Source organism: Amblyomma maculatum, chromosome 4, assembly GCF_055883805.1.
Source record: "Amblyomma maculatum isolate TAMU_Amacu chromosome 4, ASM5588380v1, whole genome shotgun sequence".
Lineage (NCBI taxonomy): Eukaryota > Metazoa > Arthropoda > Arachnida > Ixodida > Ixodidae > Amblyomma > Amblyomma maculatum.
This window is the reverse complement of record NC_139347.1, coordinates 15999433-16025386: the sequence shown is the minus strand read 5'-3', so window position 1 is coordinate 16025386 and position 25954 is coordinate 15999433. Positions and strand designations below refer to the sequence as shown.

At 44.5% G+C, this 25954-nt stretch overlaps 1 protein-coding gene across 4 annotated transcripts in view; it reads left to right on the top strand.

Annotated features, from left to right (window-relative positions):
* Positions 1-224: 224 nt before the first annotated feature.
* The window catches only part of LOC146190336 (dopamine receptor 1-like), a 389794-nt gene continuing 364064 nt past the window's right edge, over positions 225-25954 (top strand). For all 4 annotated transcript variants that reach the window (XM_084600811.1, XM_084600807.1, XM_084600805.1 and 1 more), the window contains exon 1: positions 225-1585. The gene's annotated coding sequence lies outside the window, so the exon portion shown is untranslated. The remainder of the gene's footprint in view (positions 1586-25954) is intronic.

The window sequence follows — 25954 nt, the reverse complement described above, 5'->3', positions numbered from 1 at the left end:
CGAGCAGCAGCGGCCGCGTTTCGGAGCGGTCCTGTCAACTTTTGCCTCAGTCACTCTCTTCCTCTTCGCCGTGAAAAGGGAAGAGGGGGCAGAAGGGAAGCAGGGAGGAAACAGAAAGATTGAACGCGCTCTCCCATTCTGTTCCTTCGCAGACCACGTGACGACGGCTGCGCTCCGAAGAGAGCGCTCGCGCGCGCTCTCGGCGCGCGCTCGCTGGTCGGCGATCAGTGTTCGGCGGGCAACGGTGCCTCGGCAGCTGCGACCGCTTAGCGTGCGCGCGCGTCGACGTCGTCGTCTTCTTGCTGCGTGTGTTTCGGAGAGAGGGGGATGCCCAACGTCGCTCCACCGTTGGCGACGTCGTCAAGTGATACGTAGCTGCCGACAGCGACGGTGTGAGGAGCTTCCTTGGGTGGAGCAGCAAACAAGGAATAGTCCTGCGCGTACTTTCATCAAGTCTTTCCGGTCGTTGTCCAGTTCAACGGACTGATTTTTTTTTTCGCCGACACAGACACTTTACCCAGGGTGCTGCCCGCGCAAGCGTTGGGGTAAGTTCTACGGGAAAAGGACAGACAGTGAGAGCTGTGCTGCTTCTTGTTGGTAGCACCCTCGTATGATGGATATGTAGGAACCAGAGTAACTCCGGAGGTGCGCCCATTCGAAAGGCAAACTAAGAGGACAAGACAAGTCAGCTGATTGAACCCGGCCCACTTGCGTTGTCTTCTCCCACATGCGCACTGGTTCTTCTGCCTGACTCATTGTGGAGCCCAAAACACTTCACCGACGGATCAGTGCGACCGAGAACTAATATTTGCGTTTTTTTTTTTGTGTGTGTGTGTGCCTTCCGGAAATCTGTGCACGCTTCGTGAATCGACGGGGTTTGCTTGCAACTTTCACATTTGTGAGTGATTTTTTGTCCTCTTTATCTTCTTCGGTGGAACACAAAGTGTTAGCTTCTTTTTGTTTTTTTCTCTCTCTCTTTCGAAGATACTCCTCCTAACCTTCAACCGCGATTTGTTCTAGCGTGCAGTGCTCAGCAATCGCGTATCTACTCGAAGAGGGCGATATCTTTTGTCGTGCTTGCGCCTCCGACGACGGTGTTCTCGCTCTCGTTCGTGAAGAGGAAGTGCAAAGTGGATCTTGGTGAGCACGCTCGCAGAAACACCGCTTGCTTGTTAACTCTGAGCTTGGTTGAATCGCCTCCTTCCCCTTCGTCGCTACTGTCTCCGTATGCGCACAGATTGAACGCTCTCCGTAACGCTGTCGTTGCAAGTGTGCATCTAGAGACGCGGAAAGCAGCTATGTGTTGCGAGCGACGCCCGATCCCTCCTCCCCACGCGGCGAAAACGGTCCTGGAGTCACATCGACGCGCTCTCAGCTTCGGCACGCCCGTGTGAACTACGCCGAGCCTTTTCCTTCCACCGCTGCCGTCATCTGCTGCTTCGACTGCTGCCGCTGCCCCCTTGAAATCTCTCCTTCTTCGAACTCGTGCACACAGAGAGAAAGCAGAAGACGCATCTGCGTCGTGACGTCGGCAACTAACGGATTCTGCGTCATCTCACTCACCTCCTCGTCGGAAAATTAGCAGGTGGGTTCTTGCCTTGCCTTGCTTCTCCAGCGCTCTTGACAGCCGAGTGGAGCGTTTGGTAGCGCGGCAAAGAACAAAAGCAAAGAAGGTAAGTGAAATAGCCCAAGAAAAAGTAAGGGAGCACCCGGAAATTGACGCGTGGCATGCATTGAGCAAACGCCGTGACATTTCGAAATCAAAACATGCCTAATAGGCGTCCGGGAACGGCGTATGTTCCCGTCAAAGTGCTTCGCATAAATATGCTGCCAGGATGAGAAAGATTCAGCTGTCGCTACAAACTAGATGGAAATAAGCTGAATTTTTGCTTCCCCTATCCTGAAATTCGCGACAACTGCTTCTTTCCATCGTTTTTCGCTTCCTTTTATGCACGCAATTTTTTTCGCATATCATTGGATTTTACAATATCTTTCAATATATCCGTATATTCCTCCGGACGTTTGTGTTTTCCGGCTCTCGTCAAAAACGCACCCCACCGTTTTGTCGCATTTTTAACTACTCAGTGCCCCACTGAACGAACTTTAAAGGCGAGTTTTAGATAAGAATCACGAAAATATACAATTTTCATAAATATATTCAATGCAGTAGCTTAATATATTCTGTAGTTCATTCGAAGAAATGCACCTCATTGTTGTTCTATAGCCCACTTGACGCCCCGGCATTAGCGCAAGACAGTACTTAAAAACACAATTTCGCTGGTAACGGAAGGTTAGACCATTATGCTCTTAGCATTATCTTACAATACTTCACAGTCAAATTGCAATTAAAACGAATGTCGGGGAAAGCTAGATTTGTGGGTACTTTGTTCTGAATTACAAAAACAAAGAAAACAGTATAAGACATTCTTGCGTCGTTAACAGCGCGCAGTATTATTTGTGGACGAAAAAAAAAACGACAACAAACGAATGGATACCGATTCAATTTGGTTTGTTCTGTTGCGTTCGTAAATTGTGCAGCGCGTCGCAAGCGCAACGTAAACCCAACTGAGCTCCGTTCCCATGCTTTTAACAAAACATCCGTTCGTAATGTCGTGTGACCAAATGGGAAAGAGCAAACGAGCATCTATTCTGAATGACAATACCATGGAAACGACCACGCGAAGTTCATGTAGTTTGTACCATGCGCTGCCTGCACATAAGATGGCGGCGAATGTCGTTCCTGATTAGATCAGGTTCATCGGCTCATGCGAATAGTATCTACGAGTAGTTTTACGTGAGGCAAACATTTTTTATCACACAGACACGAATTTTTGTGTAGAGTTCCTCCACATGTAGCTTTGAAATGTCAGGGGAATCGCGGAAAAAAAAAAAAGATTACTCCTCGTTGTGCACAAGAGATGCGGCTAAGGCTACAGATATAAGTTGTTTGAACGTAAATTAACGTGTGCGTCTGTCATGACCATCTGGGACAGCGATGTACATAGGGACATCTGCCCGATATGTACCGCGTACGCGACTTGGGCGGCAGCTGTCATATGTTTGTGTGTCGTGACTCTCACGTCGTTGTCCCCGCGAACTCAACAGGGGCGAATTGGGATTGCGAGAGTTTCTGAAAAAATACAAACAAAAGGTGGCCCTCCAAATGTTCAGGACAACACATGTCTTCACTGGTTCTTTCACGCTGGATTATTCTAGCCTGCTTGCTATATGCATTCACTAATCGTCACATATCAAGGTATCGCTACCATGGTTTTCATTACTTCTTCGTTTATCTTGGCAAAAAATGCTTTCGATACACAATGCTTGCTGGACGCACTTTTGAAATGCAGCCAAAATACGTTGAACCCAGAGTGGAAGCCCTAATTATACTCGGGAAGACTGTATTACGATTTTATTACATCTAACTCGTTTTTACTCTTCCAGTCTTCGGGATCGTGGTCAGTCATGCTCCCCATTTTTTTTTCTCGTATAATTTAGCCTCTCTTTCTTCCCTTTGGTTGTTCTCGTGAAGCTATATTTTCCTTTCATTTATAAGCGCTCTTACATCAGCAGCCATGTTATTTTTCCGGCATATCCTTACAGCCGCTTTGCTCTAAATCTCAGCGTGGTTCTCGGCATTCGCTACAAACTGATTTGTTCTACAACGCTTGCGGCGCGTAGCATGCAGTCTCGTGCTATGCGCCACTGGACACCAATTCGCTAATTTCCTCGTCGCGTTCGTTTGAATAAACGAAACATACAGTCGAGCGTGCGCACGCATAAGAATCGACTGGAATTCAAATTAGCCCATCGCCTAGCTTCAGTGAGCTCAGCTGCATTAAGGGTTAAAAAACGAAGAGCGCCAGACAACATCCGTGCGCGTCGCGTGGCGCAAGCCATTTGCGAGCGCTAGCAAGCTTATCTACAAGCAGAAGGGGAAACGCATTAAACAGCACAAGTGTCTCGCTGAGGCTTTGGTGCCAGGAGAAGAAGGTGTCGTATTTATGGCGATTTTGATGATCACCAACGTCATGCATGTTCATCGCATGGGAACTTGTCGCCGTAACAGAGGTTGCGAAATAGACGGATGTGTACGCCCCTTAGCAGCGAGGTCAAGGCTATCTATTCCAACTCAGAAGTGAGCAGAACCTGTTAAATAAAGCTATAAAAATAAATCAAAAGATGAAAAATACATTCACGCCTGAAATTTTGATTGAAAGCACATAGGGCAATGAACGACCCGCACGATCCTCAAAACTGGGCAGAGGAGCGTCTGAAAAATTTGAAGAGACTGTTTCATAAGAAAAAAATGCACTAACGCGCTGCCGGGCTCTCGCAATATGTGTATCGCAGCAATTTATTGCTGACATTCTGAACTTCTCTGCACCCCTACGGAAGAAAGTTTAATTTCTCTTCCAGCAGACACTTTCTCTTATGCCTTATGCGTAAAAGACGATCTGCGTGAGAACTCGCGTCGGCAGTTTCAGTTCCTTCATCGCCTTTTCTGGGTCTTTCAGATCTGTTTCTTCTTCGGTTTGTTTACGCGTACTTCATATCTGTTTCAAAGCAATGCTTTAAAAAAGGGCTGTGACTTCGGATGGTTTCCTCGTACGTGTGGCGCTTAAGGCTCGGAGACATTCCAAGCAACCCCTCATCTTCGGTGTTCTCTTCGTACGAACTATTTAGAATACCCGTACAGTCGAGCTCCAAATCTCAACTGCCCTATTTGTCACTAGTTCCACAACATATATGACGTTTTTCCTAACTGAAAAAGTTTTCCACATGTCGTATGCCTCTCACGAGCTTGAAAAAAGTACCAAGATTTTTTTGCAACTTCCCGAATGTATTTCCTTTTTTAGTCCGGGTGTAATAGCCGCAGCGAACATTCTGCTCTTCACTTCGGACAATCTGAAACCCGGCTCAGTTATCAGAAATAAATAGTTAAGGTTTTGTTCGTGATTGTAGTTAGCGCCAAAAACGAGGACCATGGTGGGGGAAAGACACAACACAACGTTTTGTTGTTTTAAGTTCTGTGTGGGCTGATTACATCGAGTAATGTTTAGTATTTAAGTGTCTAGGCTGCTCTTGCCCGCTTTTCGCAAAGCCTCGCCATTAGCCTGGCGCGGCAGTGCGAAAAATTGCGTGAATATTCTTGCGAATATATTTCATATTATCCCTCATAGACCAGCATCAGCTTTCACTACTCAATATCTTCGTATATAGCAAAAAAAAAAAAGAAAAAAAAAAGGCGTTTGATCTTTTTCGTCGTAAGAATTTCTGGAATGTAAATAGAATAGGGGAGAAATCGCGTTGAGTCATTTAGTATGGCATTCTCGATTTCCCTGTAGTTTACTACATCTTTCCGTGATTTGCACGGAGAAGTTCGCCCTAAATATGATACGCTTTACGACTCAAGCACCAAGTTGAATTTCAAAATTCCTTACAGCGGTGCCGATTTGCAGTAGCTACACTGCCACAGCACCGTTGTTCATCCAGTCTTTTTTGCTTTGTCCAATTTTTCTTTGTCCAGGCTTATAGTTTACATCGCGAACCGATAGAGCTCATTCTGAAGGTAGCGATGTCGTAATTGTGCTCGTAATTATTCAGCTTAGAAATAGTTCTTCCTCGTATCAGAATAAACAGCGTTATCAGTGAAACGAACCTGCCGGGGCTCTCTGAAATTTCATTTTTGTCTATGCATTGATAATTCCTTTTTACGTGATCTTGCAATATTATTCGGAACAGTTCGGTTCGGCAGCAGAAGAAGAGTAAAATTCAAAACAACAAACAAAGGACGGAACAGCATGAGGGAAGATACAGTATGCATTTTGTTCATGTTTTGTTTTCGCAGATTTCTTATTTCAAAGCCAATGGCTCTTTAGTGATGACTATTGATTAAAACCCTGCTTGGTAAGGATAATAGATTAACAAAAAACGTAGCATTAAGACAGGGCTAGGAAGACGAGCACAAGGCAGAGCTGCAACTTACAACTGAATGGAATCGTACGACGAAACAAACGTCCCATCATTAAGCAACAATACGCATGCGCATTCCTTGAAAAATTGTTAACATCCTTCATTGGCAATATCAAAACCGAAATTTTAAGGATAGCGCACAAATTAGGTAGATAGTCCACTAAATGTTCGGAACAGGCCCCCCAAGTGGCTCAGTACCAGATGCTCGACTATTGATTCAATGAGAAGAGTTCGATCAGCCCGTGGTGGTCACATTTCGAATGACGGGAAAGAAACGCACCCGTGTACAGTTTAATACTTCGAAAACACACATACTAGAGCATCCCCAACAGCTTGAGCTGCTGTGGGACGTTAAATCCTATCCGCCAAGCCAAACCAGAACTTGAATAACACAGCGTTAGATATAATTAACTTTATACATCCCACCTGCAACGTTCCTTACCCGTAGCAGTGTCGCTGTGGTGAGAGCATCCGCTTAGCATGTGATTGGTGTAGATTTTCATCACTAATTGCAGACGAACACTCATTTATGGTACAACATGTGCAATACTTTTGTCATGACTCTTAATTGGGCTAGTTGGCTGCTAGATTCGGGCATAGTGGTTAGCGCACAAGAAATATACAAACATAAGGTAGCGGGACGGGACCTACGGTATAGCGTATGTTCTGTCACCCCACCTCTTCGTGTGTCTTCCTTCTTGTGCTCTAGCTACAATGGAAGACTTCCCCTGGCCTAATGCTCGGTTCAAGTAGGGTAAATACCTTGCCAAATGGGTCTCTGATTCCTCCTTCAGTAAAAAGAAAAAATATCCCTTGCCCGTTCTCTATAGCCCTCCTTGCACAATAAAAATTGATCATCATTATGTATCGCTTCATTTCAAAACGTCAGGTAATTGCGCATATTTTCACGGCGTAGTGCGAAATTAATAATACAGATCCAATTCCCGCTTTCTCTCTTCAAAAAAAATTGCAGAGGGAAACGAAAATTTCTGTACTAAAGAAGTTTACGTCATCAGGAAACCATGTGACTACTTACGTTCCTCAGTTGCCACCGGTATCGACAAAATTTGCTCGTTCCAACATTCCGTAAATATCTTTTGGCTTATACACAGAAGTGGGAAACGTGGTCGTAAGGTTTATATAATTGTCTTCATGATAATAAGCTATTCAAGGTGCATGAATTTATGGCAGATAGGCATTTGTTAGGATCATTTATATATTAGTAATTTCAGCTGTAAGGACTTCGTAGGACTAATATTTAGTGAATTTGAGCTTAGGGTGAAATTAATCCAAAGGACGCGACATTCCTGCCTTACTGCCAGCGTCGACAAGGATATGACATTCCAGGAGTATTGCGTCCTATAATCGCACTAGCAATGCGTCAGAAGCATTGCTTCACTGAAAGGTTGTGAAGGCGTGTGCGCTGGTTTAGCTGTCCGAAGTGTTCCGGATGTTATCTGTGACCAAGAATTGAACCGTATTCGTTATGAATTATTAGGCAAATGAGGCATGTCTTCCATGGGTCCATAGCCGCGTTGCTCCACGATGCTTTATTCTTTCCCCGCTACCTTGCCTCCTTTGTCCATTCTTATCTGGCTCAAAACCGTTGGGATGGCGCACGGCAAGCAGGCAAAATCAGTGCGGGACTGTATGACAGTGCGCCTATCTCACATCGCCATATCTACTTTGCCTACTTCTTTTGTTCAGTACCTTCCTTTTATCTTCTTATCCTCGGAGGCATTAAGAGGACCATGCTCTGCTGATTGTGGAGCCTGGCATAAATGCAATCTTAATGGGTCTAAACCACTTTATGAGAAGTAAAAAAAAAGAAAATTAAAACTGTTAGGAGTTCTTCTTTTTTTTTATTAGGAAAGCAGTACAAAATTTAGTTCAGAAAAATCAGCTAGTTCCTGATCCATTAAATGAAAATAAAATCCAGACTGTCTTCATGCTGGACATGAAAATGGCGCCCGTCACAACGAGCAAATATTCCAATACATTCAATGAGAACAACCTCACTTAGCTTCATTGACCAGAAGAAAATATCAAGGTAAGCAGCCATTGCACAATTTATCTCACTAGAACAAATGTCCTCTATGTATTATTATATCATAAATGTTGAAATCATGAAAAGGAAACGAATTGACCAAATGTAAGGAATAAAAACATCATACGACGATTACGAATCTGCAACGCGACTGACCTAGCTCTGGCTGGCTTGTGATCGCGAATAATTGTAGATATATTTAATCTCATTTAACCGAGAGGATGTCCTAACCACTAGGACATCGGAATCGAATTCAGGGGCTGCTGGGGGGGATGCGCGGGACCCATATTTTCTAGGGCATTTTTAGCGCTGAGTGGAGATTGTTGTTATTTAGTCGTTGGTGCCATATTTTGAAAGGATGTTCTAAGAGCCAGAAAGGCTGCAAAACTACAATATAACAACCATAAATACAATACTTTGACAGCAAACAAAGCACAGTTCGCCTATAGCAAGCGTTATTCAAAGCTATAGTCCCTGGCATATCGAATTCATATGCTTAAATTTTTCGATTCCAGCTGTCCAATTACATGTACATAAATGCTCTGTCAGATCGCCAGCTCCGGCGATTTATAGACTTTAATACGAACCAAGTCAAAAGCACGGTTTTAATCATGGCAACAAACGTGCAGGTATAAGTACGCGCAAGCAATCGTCCATGCACATGCGAGAAAGGAAATACAACATGGTTTGCTTCCTTCTTCATGATACAAGTTTGGCATGCACGCATGAGCACACCTGAAATAAATAGGATTATTTCCAATTTCTTCATTGAGGGAATCGAAAGTCTCTATTATCCTACCCTGTCGTCGTGCTAATCGCAATCCTAGCTACACTCACTGCAAGATAAAGATATTTTCCGTGTTTCTCCATTTCATCCACTCCTGTGAAAGTAGGGCCACATAATCCCGGTGAATTTCCTAATCTCCTCTGCCCACCCGACTTTCTGTCGCTCCCTTCCGAGGATTTCGTCTCTCTTAAAGATCGAACGTTATCCTTAACGCTTATCGGTTATCATGCCTTCATAAACTGTTCTCTCGCGAATACGTTCGTTGCTCCTCGACCAGAGCAGAAACTCAGGCAGCTGATCGTGGAAATATGGCGTCGACCAACACATAGCTCTGCCATGAATGTAGACAGGAAATGAGTAGCTGAAAATAGTGACTACACAAGGAGGAAAAGAGCAGCGAATTTGTGTAGAGGCTGTGGATCGACTAAATCTCATATTGGAAGATGAATCAATGTTTCACTTGAAGAAGCTGAAGTTCACCGGAGATTTAGTTACTCCAGGGATGCAGAAGGAACTCAGAATGTTCTGAAACGCGACGTAAAGAAAACTGGAGGAACATTTTAGAAGCATTCTAAACGACAGCTGCGGCGATCAATAGCAACGGTGTAGAGCTTCTGAGGCACGTTACTTGGGTGATAAGGTTGCGAAAGAAATTTTTTGATCGAATAATACGAGTGCACAAAGCCTCCACTGTTTAGCTTTCACCATTTTCCCTGCTACAGCAGCCTTTTCGACGTTATCTGGAATTGCAGTTCCGGGAGTAACGCCCCACTTACCAAGTCCAGAACAACCACCGTTGCCAATAAAATCCCAGTTTTCATCAGTGTCTCATGCCGCTGAGCTCGTTAGTGTGGATGGCGATGCCTAAATTGCTGACTGCTGTATTCCATCCTCACTACGCCACCGAAAAAGATAACGGATAAAGCATACCATAGCTCTCCTTTCTGCGCCTCACATAATGGTACAACTCACTGGAGATGTAGAATCACGGGCAGGACATTGCTACAAAATACGTTACATTTGTGCGCACAGGCATTGCAACAGCCGAAAAGTATGTGTCAATTCGTATCGTAGTTCATCCGCTTGACCTACCAGCAGCTAAATGGGCGTTAAGGCAAAAAATAAGTTTTTTGTTTTGCGTTACAGGATCCCGTGAAATATCGGTCTTGTTTCTAAAACGCACGCAGCCTGCCCATTCCATATCAGTAAGCTCAAGCTGCAGTCCGCAACGTGTTGTGATGCATTCGAAGACGTCAAAAGCCGGTTGCATTCTACCGGCTGTACATCGCTACTGACTGCCTATACTACACCACACATCCACACCTCCGCGACGGAGCAGTGGTTAGGGTGCTCCTAACTGTGTCCAAGGATTTGGGATCGAATCCCGACCGTGGCTGTCAAATTTCAATGGAGGCGAAAAGCAAGGCACCCGTGGGCTGTGCGGTGTTATTGTACATTAAAGAGCCTCAAGTGCAGAAATTTTCAGTCTTCCACTACGATGTCTCTCACAGTGTGAGACGCTCCGGGGCGTTAAACTCACAAACTGAACCGACCAAACCGATCATTTAATTTTGTAAACTTAAACCTTAGTGAGCATTTATTGACATCATTTTTAATAAAACCTTGTCTTACATGTATAATCTCTCAAACCAACTGCTTTCTGCCTGTAAAAGTTTTCCTGCTCCCCGCCTCTGAAAAAAGAAATAGAACAGCGCGGAAATGGTCCGCTCCTAATAGGTAGTCTAATGAAACGGGTTTTGCTTCAGGTAAATAATGGGGGTTCGACTGTGCTACGCCTTACTGGCCCTAGCACAATGTTAGTACTAACGCGCCGTTGTTAGAATAGAACAGAGAACAAAATTTTCCGCGTTAACTACAAAGCATCGTGCCAAAGAAAGGCGTTTCGTCGAATGTGAGTCTTTTGTGCAGTTTACGCTTGAAAACAGGGCGCGAGTCGAAACTCTCTTCAACATTTCATATCAATTAGGATGGCGACAAGCTTCTCGGCAGGAGCCAAACGGGCACGAATAGGGATTACGAGAGAGGAAGTTGTAGAATGCTTCAACGAATTCAAACCTTTCTTCACATATTGCATCTAAAAGCAACTGGAACAGTGCTCATGGCAGACACAAAAGTCTAGAGCCGTCTTGAAAAGCTGCTTCCAGCCCCCCGGTATCACACGAGATTGTGACTGCAGAGTTGCTGACGCCAGCAGAAGGCACAGAAAAGCGACAGGCGTCGCTTCGGAATCGCTGCTCGTGGAAGCGATTTTGTGCGAGCGCTTTTGGAGCTCGTCGTATATCATTAATAATTGACGATCCGAGTGCGCGCCCCGCGTTAACCTCGTAAAAGTTTGATTACCAGCCATCGTTGCACGCATGGAATGTAAGAGCTGCTCGCACACCATCTCAGGCGCGCAGATGACAACAAACCGTCTTCAGGGTTGTTGTCGACAGCGGACGTGCATTTTCTACTCAGCATCATGTATTGGGCATTTAACGCTTTTAATCGGCGTTTTTTTCACTACAATTAACTTGGCAATTCTCTTCTTTTGCCTTCATTAATGTTCGCGTATCGGGGAGGCACGAATAAATTTCACCGAGTACAGGGCACAAACAATGAAGAGGAAAGATCCAGTTGTCCTCGCTGCATTCTGTCTGAGGGGGAGGGGGGAGGAGTTAGAAATAATGGTATACTTTTGAATAAATGCTGAACGCATCTCACCAAAAGACGATGAAACGACAGCATTTCGGCCGCTTTCTCTTCGTTTCATTCTTAGGTTGCGCTTTTCTTTTGCGCTTTAGTGCTGAAGTGACAAGTACTTAAAGAATGTTTTGCAAAATTCTTTTTTCTTTTTTGCCTGTGCCTAGCTAATACAGTCATAAACTGCAACGCTAGTTAAAGGAATCAGGCACTGTGTACTTCTGACCTGCGACATCAGAATAACTTACTCCACAGCAGCACGTTGCTTGTGCCACCTCCTATATTTACTCCAGTTAATCATGTTGCACTCGTTTCTCTGTTTACTTTTCCTTTAAACAACCTATACAATTCCCATCAGAAGTTTACAGTTTTGCCGCCAGTACTCCGATATAGGCACGTGTAATTCGAACCCCATCATCCAGACCGATCTCCACAGAGCCTCAAAACCGAAAACGAAACAGAAGGTAACCATAAAATGAGTAAACCTGCTTTTAACACAGATACAAATAACAAACAATCCACGTGCAAAGCGCTTCCTTGGACGCTCTTTAACCACACAGATACAGCATGCACAAAAAAAAACTGCGATCTTTTTGTACGTTTGAGAAAAAGAATGTAATCAAGTATTATCAAACTCTCCCAATTCATTCTTTCTTGACGTCTTCACAATGACTGAAGATGCCAGTTCTTCGCAAAATAATGTCCGGCTGCACAGGACACGCACATAGCCCAACTTCTCATATTTTCTGGTGAGCCATCATATGTTGAAATTACACGAAAGAACGTAGTTTTTTCAAAGTGTTCGCTGTACCGATCAAACATTTTATCTTCTCAAATAAAAACAATACAAGTCAGGTAAACCGTGAACACGTCCTATTAGAAGTTTTGATATGAACACATGTATTTATGCCGCCTAGACATGCGTAGGCAGCCGACATGCTCAGGAAATTTTCTAATATGCGTCTCATTCGTGTACGCTCACTGCGCTCCGAAGGTGCACATATCCAGCGGCAGGAGCAGTCTTCTTACCAAGAAAAAATTGTGCTCTTTAGTGTTAGCACTAAACAGCGCTCTATAAAAAAAGAAAGCTGCCGTCAGGTAACGAACTATGAGAAAAATGCCGTTGAAGAAATTTACGTTCGTAGTTGGCCTTCACGGTAAAAATGAGTTGCATCCCGCAGACTACCGCGCCGATGCACGGCCGCATAAGTGCGGTGCACTCTTCCGCGTTGCTACGTGAGGCGTATGGACACCGCGTGAGTGTGTGCGCCGCTCGTCGTTCAACAGAAAGAGGCGCCACGCCGTTTCCCGTCTTTGTTGCCACGCGCTTCACTGTACAGCAGACAGAGGAAACCTCATTTCGCCGTTGCGCACATTTCAAGGTCAAAAAAGAGAACGCTGAGGCTGACACTTTTTAGTGCCAAGTATTCTGTTTTAAAGAAGAAAAAGTGCCGCAATTTCGAATGTCATGCTTCGATTTGGAAGAACTTGGAAAATACACTGACGTTGTACAAGCATATAAGTACAGCAGTTTAAACCGGCCATGTTACGAATGAAGCCATGAAGCCGAATGAAGCCATTCGGATGAAGCCATGTTACGCGTGCATAGAATCGGTCTATACTACGTCGTCATATCTACATGGAGATTCCTAACTAGGGACAAGTACAATAAAGAATCAAGGAATAATTTTGGTAGCCCAGATGCATTACGATGACTGTGTTTTACTTTCTAGTTGTATGAACTAAGTCGATTTTTTTTTTTTTTTTTTGCTGCGCATTGAAGGTGTTGCTACTGCGAAAGAGAGTATCTTAAATGTATAAAGAGCAAGCGTGATTAACGTGCTAGAATATGTTGCACGTTTGAACTATTTTGTAAGAGCATGATTTTAAAATTCTCTTATATCCTCTTTCAGTTTGGAGGTCTTTTCAAAATAATTTTGCACGCATGACAAAACCATGGTTGGATGGTTTCAGGAGTATTAATCGTTTTTACCATACTAAACTCAGAAGGTTGTTGACATGGCGCAAAAATACTGCACATATCGGTATTCCCCGAAATTCAATAGATAACCGCTGCCGCTGTGTATAAAACCAGCAGGAGCGCAATAGAGTCGGTTGACGGTCGTGTTCTTTTCATTCGTCGACTTCTACCATGCACAGAGCAAGTAGCCTCAACTGTGCACTCACACTTGTCGAGATGTACTAATCAGGGGCTATCATATAATCATAGGCAATCAGGCAAGAAGCAACATAGAAAAAACCAGCACTATGGCTTTTACTTCGGTTTACTTCGGTCGCACATACATGTACTCATAATCTACCACATTGTCAAATGTTACCTGACAAAGATATCAAGCCCCGCATTAACCATAGCCGCATGAACGCGTCTGCTTAACCTACAATTAGCGCGTTTGAATCGGAATCCAGCCTCGTCGGTGGGCTCGGTTCCCACGTTAAAAGTGCTTACCAAATCGGCAACCTCCGCAAGTGGCTTCAGAGCCGGTGAATGGGTACCCCAATCCAAGCACACCAAAAGCCTCACTTTCCCTGGACCCCAGCAAGATTCCACTGCGGCACTAGTTCTTTGCTTGTAATGTTGGTTTCTAGCGTCCTTTCTGATCGAGACTTAAGCGCCAAATAGCTAACCTTTACAGACGTCTAAAAGGAAGAGAATTCGTTACTGATTTCCATAAAAATGATATCACCCACCTAGTTTTTTTCAGTTCGCAGTCTTCAGGCACCACTCACATGCAAAAGCTGCCTGCATAGCTTCTTCGCACTCTAGTAGGAGCAGTTGTAATCAATGCACGGACAGCTGCAAAGAAATAAGAAACAATCCAAGTTCTTTGCACGAGCAAGCTACAGTGCACCAGAACCTACCACAGACACAGTGAATGACTTGTAGCATACGTTTTGTGCGATGACATTTTTTAAATCAGCCCGGACAGGCATTTCGCCACTACGAAGTCACTTAGCAACAGCAGTCGCACAAAGGCCTAACAGCGTCGCGCTTCCTAGTAGTAAATCTTGACCTCATCAAACAGGCTTGCCGGCCATGTTGAACACGTATCCATTCCAGCAAGGAGGTCTCCTTGCCAGCACTCGCTTTGCGCATTGCTTTGCAAACGGCGAAAAGCTTACTCTCCTAAATAAATTTTCACTGGTATTTGCGGACCGCCTTGTCGCTCAGAGCACGAATGCTCATGTTGGCTTACTGCGTACGTATTTTCTTCTGGCGCTACTTCAGACGCCTGCTCAACTTGTCCCGTCGGCAACTGAAAGAGCAGCCCGACATACGTAGGCACGTTCGTAACGTCCCTTTTTCGTCGAGTCTAAATCGCAAACACACTCTTACAGGCTTAACAGTCTCGAGAGGCTCCAGGAATTTCCGCGTGCTTGGCCAATAGAGCACGCTCCTCGGCTAGAACTCTGCCTCGTCCGCGCCCATTTGGCCACACACTCGCGCAGAAAAAAAAAGCAAGAGCAAAAAGATTTTCTTGAGAAAAGTATAATATTTACCTGGCGCGATTTTATTTTTATTGTAGCGAGACATGTGCGCTAAAGGGAGGGGAGGAGGTTCCTCAGCGAGGCCCGCTATCATGGGTCTTTTCCCAGTGCTCGAACCACCTCGAGACTGGTAGCGGCATGACCAGCATGGAAGACAGTTTCGCAAACGTGCACGGCCAAATCAATTGCTGCCTGCGTGCTTTTTTACGGAGTAGTTTTGTTTTCGTCCACGAGTGTGCCCTGGCCGTTAGGCGTATTGGACCTCGTTAAAAACACCGTTATATTGCTCTGTGTATAGCAGTAAGCATCGCTACGAAGAGAGGAGCTACGTTCAAGGGATTTGGGTTCGCTCTTGCTTAGCAACTTTTGTTCGATTCATAAGTACTTCGAGTTGTTTTTTTCCTAGGAGGTAGAGAGCACGGAAAGACGGTTGGACGTGCCTTTGCTCTGGGAGCACTGTTAAGTTCTCCAAGAGGATTTGTTTCCTTGGCTGCGCACGCACCGTTTATGGCACGTTGTAACGACTAAAACCCCGCTAAATGAAGAGCATGGCTCCTCTACAGGAACAAGCTTAGAGGAAAAGAGCATCATGGGCATTATTCAGCTTAGAGCATAAGTCATAGTATCAACTATGCAGACATGCAAAATAATTAGGTGGAGCCGCGCACTTATTTTTTTGCAGGTTTTTAATGAGTAAACTGACCCCAAGAGGATACTTTAGGAACGATGCTGTCATATAAACTCCAATCAGCAGGGACAAAGCAGTAAATAGTTTTTAAATTAATTGAAAATGTACCTCTCTTATGTTTGAAGCAGACATAAGAACCATACATATTGTCCTGGGGACTTAATGTCAGTAGTCATGCGTGTAAACATTTTGTGCACACGTTCACTAGAAGTAAAACATGTCTATCAATGAGCCTTCCGCAATTCTTCTTCGAGAGATCTACGAGACTTAAAATAACGAAAAGAACAGGCAAAAATCTGGTCATGAGGCGTCCGCCTTCACCCTGTCACTGCAATGTATGCCAGAAGCTAGCGTGTTAACGCTTTTTGAAGTTGAAAAAAGCAGAACACAGACCTCTAACACGTGCGCACTTCACAAATTCGGCGCCGCGTATATGGGGCAGACAACAGAGGCAGGGAGGGTTGTCCTTTTGTGGCAAAGGCTCGACATTTGGCCTTCGTAAAAGAAAATCAACGGGACATTGTTTTTTGCTCGTTTTTTTCACGGCTCTCAGGTCGGACTGTCTAAACTGACGCTCCACGTGTGCGTTCATGGCAGCGTGCCCGCGCTCATTCGTTTCGGATAATACGTGCTGCCCAAGCATTTTCATTTTATTTTATTTTATTCTTTTTCATGCGGACCGGTAAGTCAAGCGCGGGGCTGATAACACCCCTTTTGCTAAGGTTCAAAGAGATACTCTATATGTCTATAATGTTTTTGTTCCATTCAGGACAAGGCCGGGGCTCGGATCACATGCTTGGCATGGAGAGGGGTAAAGGCACAACGTTTATGAAATATACTCCGGGGCAATATTTTATCTAGCCAGCGTACGTGTCAGTAGCGGGCGTGACCCTCGATATGGATAGCGCGGACGCATTTCTGCGCGGACAACAGTGATGATTAAGAACACACGATTGCCTCACAAAGGGCTGGTTCCCAGTTGATGCGTTGTCGTCAGTACCATTTCAGCCCTTTTTTTAATTCTGTTTCAAATATTTATTTCTCTATTCTGGGCAAAGAAATGTAGGACGCAGAGATAAATGGCAAGCCTTTAGAGACAACCCCAGAGTGCCTCTAATGCTTTGTTAGCAACCGTCAGAACGTGTGTTGACGGAAGCCTTTCTAAAGGCATCGCAATGCACATCGGAGCTGAGTCTACTCTATCAGAATTAGCATGCCGAAAAAAGCTTGACAAGCCTCCTCACACAGCCTTTAACACGTATTCTGCATTTGGTCCGATGAACGAGCTTTTCTCTTCTCTTGCGCGTTTCATCGCTGTGAACACTTCCCTCCCGAGAATAACTTTGATGAAAGTAAAACAGTGATGACGTCACTACACTATTCATCATTAACCGGCTGCGTCGTGGTGTCATTCCAATCCCATTACGTAGTGCCTCAAAGGAGAGAAGGCAATTTGGCTGAATATGAAAAAGTGTTCGGGCATGGGATCTAGTCGCCGTAATTTCGGTTATGATTGCAATCATTTTGTAGCAATAAATGAGCACGGTTATCTACTGTTATACACGCCACTAAAGCAAATTCATTCAGAGTGATGGTGTATAGGCTATATGAGACGACTTCACACCGCAGAGTAGGCAAAAGTACATATACCGCTTACCATTGGTTAATTATCGTCGCCAATTGATCGCCTGCGACTAAAAGAGACTGTCGAATTCTGCAGAAACCTCATCAGGTATGCCTCAATAACAGGGCCGATGCACAGCAAAGCGAAAAAAGTGGTATAGTGCAGAAGCTGTAGCAGCAGCTAACGATATTTCCTACTTGTGTACGAATACAAACATACCTGAAATCTTAAAACTCATAAGTGATTCTTCTTTCTTCGGTCGACAAAGGTGCTCTCAAGTAGTATGCACAAGCATCTGCACAAACGAAATGAGAAGGTAAGGAATGATGAAAGACTTAAACGTCAACTGTACTACATTCGAGCTCTTCATTTTTTCAAAATATTTCATGACATTATTTTAAATATCGGGCTTTCCTAGACGGATGTCAAAGAACATTGTCATTTAGAGCAAATACTGTCTTCCTTGCGAGCATCAGCACAAGGTGTCAACATATAGGTAGCTACAAAATTTGCTTTTTAATGCGATCAATTTAAAGGCCGCTTTCTCGAGAAAATTCGGCGTCGCCAGTGTCGGCGTTGTCGGCGTTGATAATGAGCGAAAAATCACTAGTATGATCGCTCTGGTGGGAGTTGGTAACTAGCAACTGTCGGATGATAGGGTTGTGCGACGTCACGCCACCAGTTCAGATTACCTTTTTTGTTGCTCTTTAAGTGACAGGCCGAGAAATGAAAAAAAAAAAAAAAAACAAAAAAAAAACAACAACAAAGAAACCACGGAATCATGCGCATGCGAGCCTCGATTGGAGCAGCTCTCAAACTCGGAATTCGTGAACATAGTTCCATGATGTCGCGAATGTGACGCGGCGGAAGCAATGAAGTGTTGGTGGCGAAATCGAAAGGTAATATCAACGACCAGGTGGCATTGGTTCTCTCGATAGCAATATACAGGACGAAGCGCTAAGCAGCTGTGTTGACGGTCGGGTGTTTCATCTGTCGGGCTGGAGTACAACCACAATTTTCAGAACCAAAGCAAAAGGCGTCAGGTGAGAGACGGTAGAGCCGAAATTCTTTTCCGCGACCAAGAGAGTTGCTGACCTTTTTCGGCCTGCGTATAAATAAAGGGAATCAGCATCGTTGTTTTCCGCAATCTTTTCTCACTTCCACATTGCCATACAGCCCTGCTACGTACGAATGCCACTTTTTAAGTTCCATTTTCTAATTTCAAACTGTCCCACAAAACATCAAACTATATTGATGGTGGCTTCGAATCAGTAGAACAGAAAAACCTCAACCTGCGTAAACACTGCTGTCGCCCCGCGCGAGTGCATTTGCAAATGGAATTTATTTCATGTTTCGCGTGCTTTTTGACGCAGCCAGAATCTTATATCTATAGCACGCATCATTGTAAAATCAAATCAATTCGGCCGTTTCTTTTTGGGGGCTGTTTACAGTTCTGCGAAGAAATATTCAGCAAGAAACAACATTGCTAAAATCATTTTATTTTTTTTAAAGTTGAGCAGAATACCAAAATACTCTTACCACATACTGTGGTTAGCGAGACGGTTGAAAAGACTTGTACCTATTGCGCTACGCTAAATTTTAGCGTCTTGGCTCCCATTACCACTCTCATAAACAGGTTGTGACGGTGCCTGAGTGTATGCTTGCGAGTTACAAGTAACAGGCTTTTCTAGCGTGAGAGGAGTAAAAGGAAGACGCTACCGGCTCCTTTGAAGTGCAGTAAACAAAAATACGGGCCGCTCGCTGCCTGCCGCTCCAACCTTACCCCTCCTCTTTCGTTTTCCCCCACAAGTTCTATAAGTTCAGGCGTTATACGTTCAATTAATGGCCGTGAAATGAAACAAACATGCAATGGGATAAGATTAACCCGCTGCGTTGCTCATTGTTGCCAACGCCTTGACACTCCTCCAAAACCTTCTTTTGAGCCAGATATGATTTCACCGAGTACAACAATGACAGAAGAGATTAAAGGCTTAGAGGTTCAAAAAGCTTCCCGAAACAAAGAAGGGGGGGGGGGGGGGGTTAGGCGGAGGAGCAAGAAAGGAAACATGTTTTTCATGGTCATGGGACCATGGCCAGCCTAATCAAGCAGTGACTCATTCACCCTTTCTTAATGACCTTCAGGTATAAGGCCCAAGATGCTAGTTGCTTTGATTAATAACCTGCATCGTATACTATCACCCGAGAAAAAAACACAGGAATACAAAAATACTGATGCAACCCCGCCGCGGTGGTGCCGTGCTTAGGGAGCTCGACTACTGTGCCCAAATACGGGATCGAAGCCCGGCCGCGGCAGACGCTTTTCGATGGCGGCGAAAAGCAAGAAGCCCGTGTGCTGTGCGATGTCAGTTCACGTTTAAAGAACCCCTGGTGGCCTACATTTCTGTACCCTTCCACTACGGCGTCTCTCATAGCCTTAGTTGCTTTATGGCGTTAAACCCCATAAACCAATTAAAAGCATTGATTTAGTCACTAGACGCATTTAACCTTCCTTTTCTCCATGTCATGGTGGTGCAGTGGTCAGGAAGGCTGTTCTTGAAGATTTGGTTAGATTGAAAAAAATTTTAACCATGCCAGGCCTGTCTGTACTGGCGTGTTAGCAGTATCTGTATTATTTGAATTGTTGCCTGAAAAGGCAATAAATAAAAAATGGTAGTGCAGTGGTTAGGATGCTCGACTACTGGGCCGATACAGGATCGAATCCCGGCCGCAGTGGCCGCTTTTCGATGCGGGTGAAAAGCAAGGCGCCAGTGTGCTGCGCGATGTCAGTGCACGTTAAAGAGGCTAAGTTGGTCGAAATTTCCGGAATTCTCCACTGCGGCGTCTGTCACAACTTGAGTCGCTTTAAGGCGTTGAACCCCATAAACCAGCCAATCTTCCTTTTTTCTTCAATGCTGAACAAGATGAAGGAAAAAGAGGCCAGCTAGCCCCAACGAGCATGTTACCTTAGTTCCAGAGGCTTCCTGATCTGGTATAGCAATGGCGGGCTACAACCTCGGTTTCATACCTTCACTATACAGGATACAAAGCTTTAGATTCTGATTTTGGTTACTTCGTTCTTTGGGCCTAACATTCAACTTTTCCTTCCTTCCTTCCTTCCTTCCTTCCTTCCTTCCTTCCTTCCTTCCTTCCTTCCTTCCTTCCTTCCTTCCTTCCTTCCTTCCTTCCTTCCTTCCTTCCTTCCTTCCTTCCTTCCTTCCTTCCTTCCTTCCTTCCTTCCTTCCTTCCTTCCTTCCTTCCTTCCTTCCTTCCTTCCTTCCTTCCTTCCTTCCTTCCTTCCTTCCTTCCTTCCTTCCTTCCTTCCTTCCTTCCTTCCTTCCTTCCTTCCTTCCTTCCTTCCTTCCTTCCTTCCTTCCTTCCTTCCTTCCTTCCTTCCTTCCTTCCTTCCTTCCTTCCTTCCTTCCTTCCTTCCTTCCTTCCTTCCTTCCTTCCTTCCTTCCTTCCTTCCTTCCTTCCTTCCTTCCTTCCTTCCTTCCTTCCTTCCTTCCTTCCTTCCTTCCTTCCTTCCTTCCTTCCTTCCTTCCTTCCTTCCTTCCTTCCTTCCTTCCTTCCTTCCTTCCTTCCTTCCTTCCTTCCTTCCTTCCTTCCTTCCTTCCTTCCTTCCTTTTCGGTTTCCTTCTTGTTTTCTTTATTTTTTCTTGATTCCTTTTTTTTTCCTTCAATCACAGCACTTATCCGCAGAAGAAATGCCCCTGAATTTCTCCGGGAGGCAGGCTCCGACTTCAAAAAGTTCATACGCCCCGAGCATAATATTGAACGAGCTTGTTAACGGGAATGGGGAGCAAGCACTCGTGCGCCGCCGGGAATCGAAGCCAAGCAACCAGGCGTGCTTTGCGCGTCCCAGTCAATATTGTTCATTATGTGATAAAGGAAGCGAGGCAATATTGTTTCACATGCTCGTTAGCTTATGCACTTCAATCAAGATTACGACTTCTGGTAAAAACAAAAATAGACAATCATAAACGGAAGTGTATTGCTGTTTCGACCTTCTTTTGTAAAGCTTTTCTGAATTCCGCTTAAAAGGGAGGTTAATCGGAAAAACTCTGCATGACTCGATGTGCTCATGTGTTCACTGGAGACGCTCTTGCCTATACCAAGCTTCGCAAACGGCGAAAATGGTTCCATACAGACAGTCAGGGCGGTCACGTCAGCAGACGCATTGGGCTAGCGGTTATAATCCCAGCCTAAGGAGATTTAAAGCAGTTGCTTGAACGGCAGCCACTATTGAAAAACGAAACATAACATTTACAGGAAATATAGACGGCGAGGGAGTCGGGGGTGAACGTCAAGTTAAATGTCGTGGTAGACAAAACAATGACCAAATTCTCATGAACACATCCGGCTTTGGGAAGGCATACGAGTAAGAGTAACAAAGAGCGTTATAAATATCACTTGTTTTCTTTTATGCCGCACTATATTCCAAACTTTCCTCAACATCTCAGCCATTTGGGATCTAGGAAATTTTACGAAGAATACATATACATGTGACCCGCAGATGAAACTTGCAAGAAGTAGGGTGTACGTCAGCGCAGTTTTGTAACTAATATTTGACACAACCAGCTCACATCTCACATGACATGCCCAACACAGGCAACAACTAGGAGCTAGTACATGCAAAAAGGACTTAAACGGAACGATTTTAACATGATCCATAACAAGACAGATGGGTAAAAAATCAGGGAAATGATTAAGGCATGCGCGTTCTAAGCGAGTATGATCGCTTATCGTATGACACCCTTCAAATAACGCACCAACTTTAAATGCTATCTTTGTCGAACCACTTTGTCGAATCACCATAGCAATCCTTAGTGTCGGAATGAAAGTTAATTCCGTATGCACTGCGAACGTCGAAAGCATCAAGGCCGAAAAATCCCTAATCACGGCTCCGACCTCCTTACCATGCTTTGTCTGCATGCTTGCGTTTATGTGGGCATCGTAGTGAGTGATTATGCTTCAAGTGGCGGAGAAGAAAGGACACCAACCAGAAAAAAAAATATTTCGTAACCTAACCTTGATTAATGTCCTCTCACTAGTTATTGATGTGCCAGACTTGTGAGGCACACTCGCTATGAGTTGGTGCGTCCAGTCTTACAATTCCACCTGCACTTTCAGCTGCGGTATTCTGATGGAACAATCAAAAAGTGTTCTGCAATCTGCATACACGTCTATGAATCTGAGTGTCCAAAATTAATGCGTTAATTTTCGATTATCTAAACCCTAGAATCGCATCGATGTAACTGGCTTCCGGTGGGCGCGAGCCGAAGGCGCACTTGCAGCTTTGCTTAAAGTGCCATGAAAATCTATTTAGTAGAATTATAAAACGCGCACTGACAATAGGTATCTCATCAATCATCTCTGAAACGCAAAAATATTTTAGCTAGCTTCATTAGCACCGAGCATATTGGCGACGAACAATGATGCTCCTCCTCTCCCCCCTCAACTCAACCCACACCGGTGCGCAAGAGAAAAAAACATAAGAAAAGTAGTCGCGACGGCACCCCGCCATGCCCCATCCCGCTCGCCTAACTTGAGAGCATCCAATGAGCGAGCGCGTCTAGCAGCCCCACTGACGTCAGGGGGGGAGGCCTGCGCACGGCGATGTGTCGCCCAAATCGGGTGTGAGCGTTCGCCACGACCACTTCTTACAAATTATTTGCAAATTATTAGCTCCAAGTAAAGCTTTCAAATCTAACTAGAATGCTCACGAAGACTACCTCTGTGAATTGCTTGCATTAGAATTTTATCCCAAGTAGCATTTCAGGGGCCATATAAATCCTATTTTAGACGCATTGTTCCGCACCCAAGCTGTCTTGTGGGGCTTCTGCAGTATTAGCCGCGAATCCTATACATTCTGCAGCTTTGGGAACAGGAATTCGTCTCCTCTTCCATAGATCTATACCTATGGTGTTAAAACATTACAGAGTCTGTGCATCGAGAAGTGAGCGCTCTGTACAAACTCTCTTGTCAAAGTAGCCGGGCGCAATATGTTTTCAAAGATGGCACCTACATCAGGACAGGAAGTCGCTCGTGGTGCACGTTTCGTCATCAGTTCTTCGGCCACGAGGAGAGAGCTAGCAATGCGGGATTGTTTTCCGTGATGTTTGTTCTGCGATCAAACGCGCACTTCTTTCTTTCTCACCACTTTGTAAACAAGCTGCACCTCACTCTAAACCAAATCGCACCCTTTACATATTTATAATCACACCCATCGGAAAGGGTGCGTTTAGATAGTGATGCTCCCTTTTAATTTCTGCCGCAAGCAGCACTGCTCCCATTAAAAGGGCACATTAGAACCTCAATGAAAGCATCCTTATGAGTGCGATTTTATTTACAGCCTATTCAATCCTGCGAATACACATGCGTAATATAATTTGGCACTATATAGGAGTTATCCGAGTTTAAAATACAGTTTGCTTCCAAAACACAGCAGACTGCAGCACGGCCAAGTGTCTGTTTTCTATCATGCGCTTTTGGAAAACAGGAGACGAGCACATATTGCGGAAATGCTCATTATATATACACGTTTGCTTTGCGTTTGACGGAATTAAGCGATACATTAAAGAAAATAAAGAGGGAGGTAGCTATCCTAGGCCTTCGACAATCATCATCATCATCAGCCTGATTATACCCACTGCAGGGCGAAGGCCTCTCCCATATTTCTCCACTTAACCCGGTTCTGTGCTAGCTGCATCCACTTGACACCTGCGAACTTCTTAATCTCATCCGCCCACCTAACTTTCTTCGGCCCCCTGCTACGCTTTCCTTCCCTTGGAATCCAGTTTGTTACCCTCAGCGACCATCGGTTATCCTCTCTTCGCACTACATGTCCTGCCCATGTTCATTTCTTCTTCTTAATTTCCACTAGAATGTTGGTAACTTGAGTTATTTCTCTGACCCACTCTGCACGCTTTTTATCTCTTAATGTTACCCCTACCATTTTTCGTTCCATAGCCCTCTGGGTTGTCCTTAACTTAAGTAGAACTCTTTTGGTTAGCCTCCACGTTTCAGCCCCATAGGTGAGTACAGGCAAGATGCAACTGTTGTATACTTTCCTCTTGAGCGATACCGGTAAGCTGCTAGTCATAATCTGCGAGTGCGTCGACAATCGACAGATACAAATAAACTGAGATTACGCAGCTCTTGCCTAGCATTTGGTTGTATATTTCCATAGCTGAGAGATTGCGTAGTACACTGTGAGGCTTGCTACTGAAAACAGAATTACTCTTACCTGCGCTGTTACGTGCAGATAATTTGCCATCAATGGCATGGCATCATTTTCCACGTGGTTCTTTCTGTTACGGAAAATTTTAAACATTTTTTTTTCACCGGAATCGGTTATCTCAACACTTTACGTATCTTTGTTCTCCTTCTGTCTGTTAAGAGCAAATCAAATTTGTGGCTGATACATTCGTAATTTCGCACCATATACAAATTAAATTTCAGTTTTGTTTGTCGTATCCGACGCGTGCAATTGCTTGTTTTAAAGTTATATGGATCATGCTGACTTCTCGAGATGCCTCGACCTTCTCACCTCTTAGACACTCGCTACTACAGTAATAAAAAGCAGGAAGGGATCAACAGCGTAGGTTATCCAGTTTGCTCCAGGTTAGGTGGTGAAAGCCATATAGCTTCTTCTACTAGCACGAGTCTTTCTACGAATTTTGTTTACCTAATTTGAAGAGCAAGTTGTCTAATTGTGTGGAAATAAGTTGTTGTAAAACATGGGGCATGCACTTATTTCGTCTAAGGGCTCCTTAAAATAATTAGCATATCACACTTGGTCCGTCTTAAACAGGCATTAGTAAACAACGCGCCGACGAAGTATGCTATCCTTATATAAGCGGCAGAGCTCTGGCTCGGTTGAAATTTACGCCATCTACATTCTCTCCTGCGCTAACTTCACCATGTGGCTGGCACGGGCGATCTATTATGAAGACACACTGGAGCTGTCTTTGCAGCACCATGCGCAAAAGAGCGAATGAATGCGCTGCACTACACAGAACTGCTGTTGCTGCAACCCTCCCAATGTTCAGCGCATCTATCCTTTGGGCGAATGAATCTTGTTGCGAAGGGCTGCAAATCCTAATTCCCGCAGTCACAGTTGCTTTATAGATCCCGACTTCGGCTGACTTCAACCAAAATGCCACAACCGCGCTAAATGCCGCTACGCCTTTTCTACGTATATAAAAATGAAGCCAGGGTTTACCTTGCCTTGTATTTTCGACACCGATAGGACACTAGTACTTTAAAAGAGTTAACTGCTTATCTAGTTGGTTGTCAGGCGTAATTACAGGGTATTCAGCGGAACACAGACGCAAGAAAGAGGACACCACGGGCGTAGTTATGTCTAACACTAGCACTACCCACTTCCTTTTCACTGTGCATAAATTATAAACCAATGTAACGTTTTCTTTGAACACCCCTTTCCAGTATATGTGTTAATGCATAAGCGCATATCAGGTGCTGCAGTGAAGTAGAATTAGCTGCATTACTTTCAAGACCACCTCGACTGCGAAGCGATTTTAAGCGTTCAACTAAGGAGATTTCAAAACGAAACGGAAATGAATTAATTTGATCCTTTACATTGAGCATGGTTTATGTAAT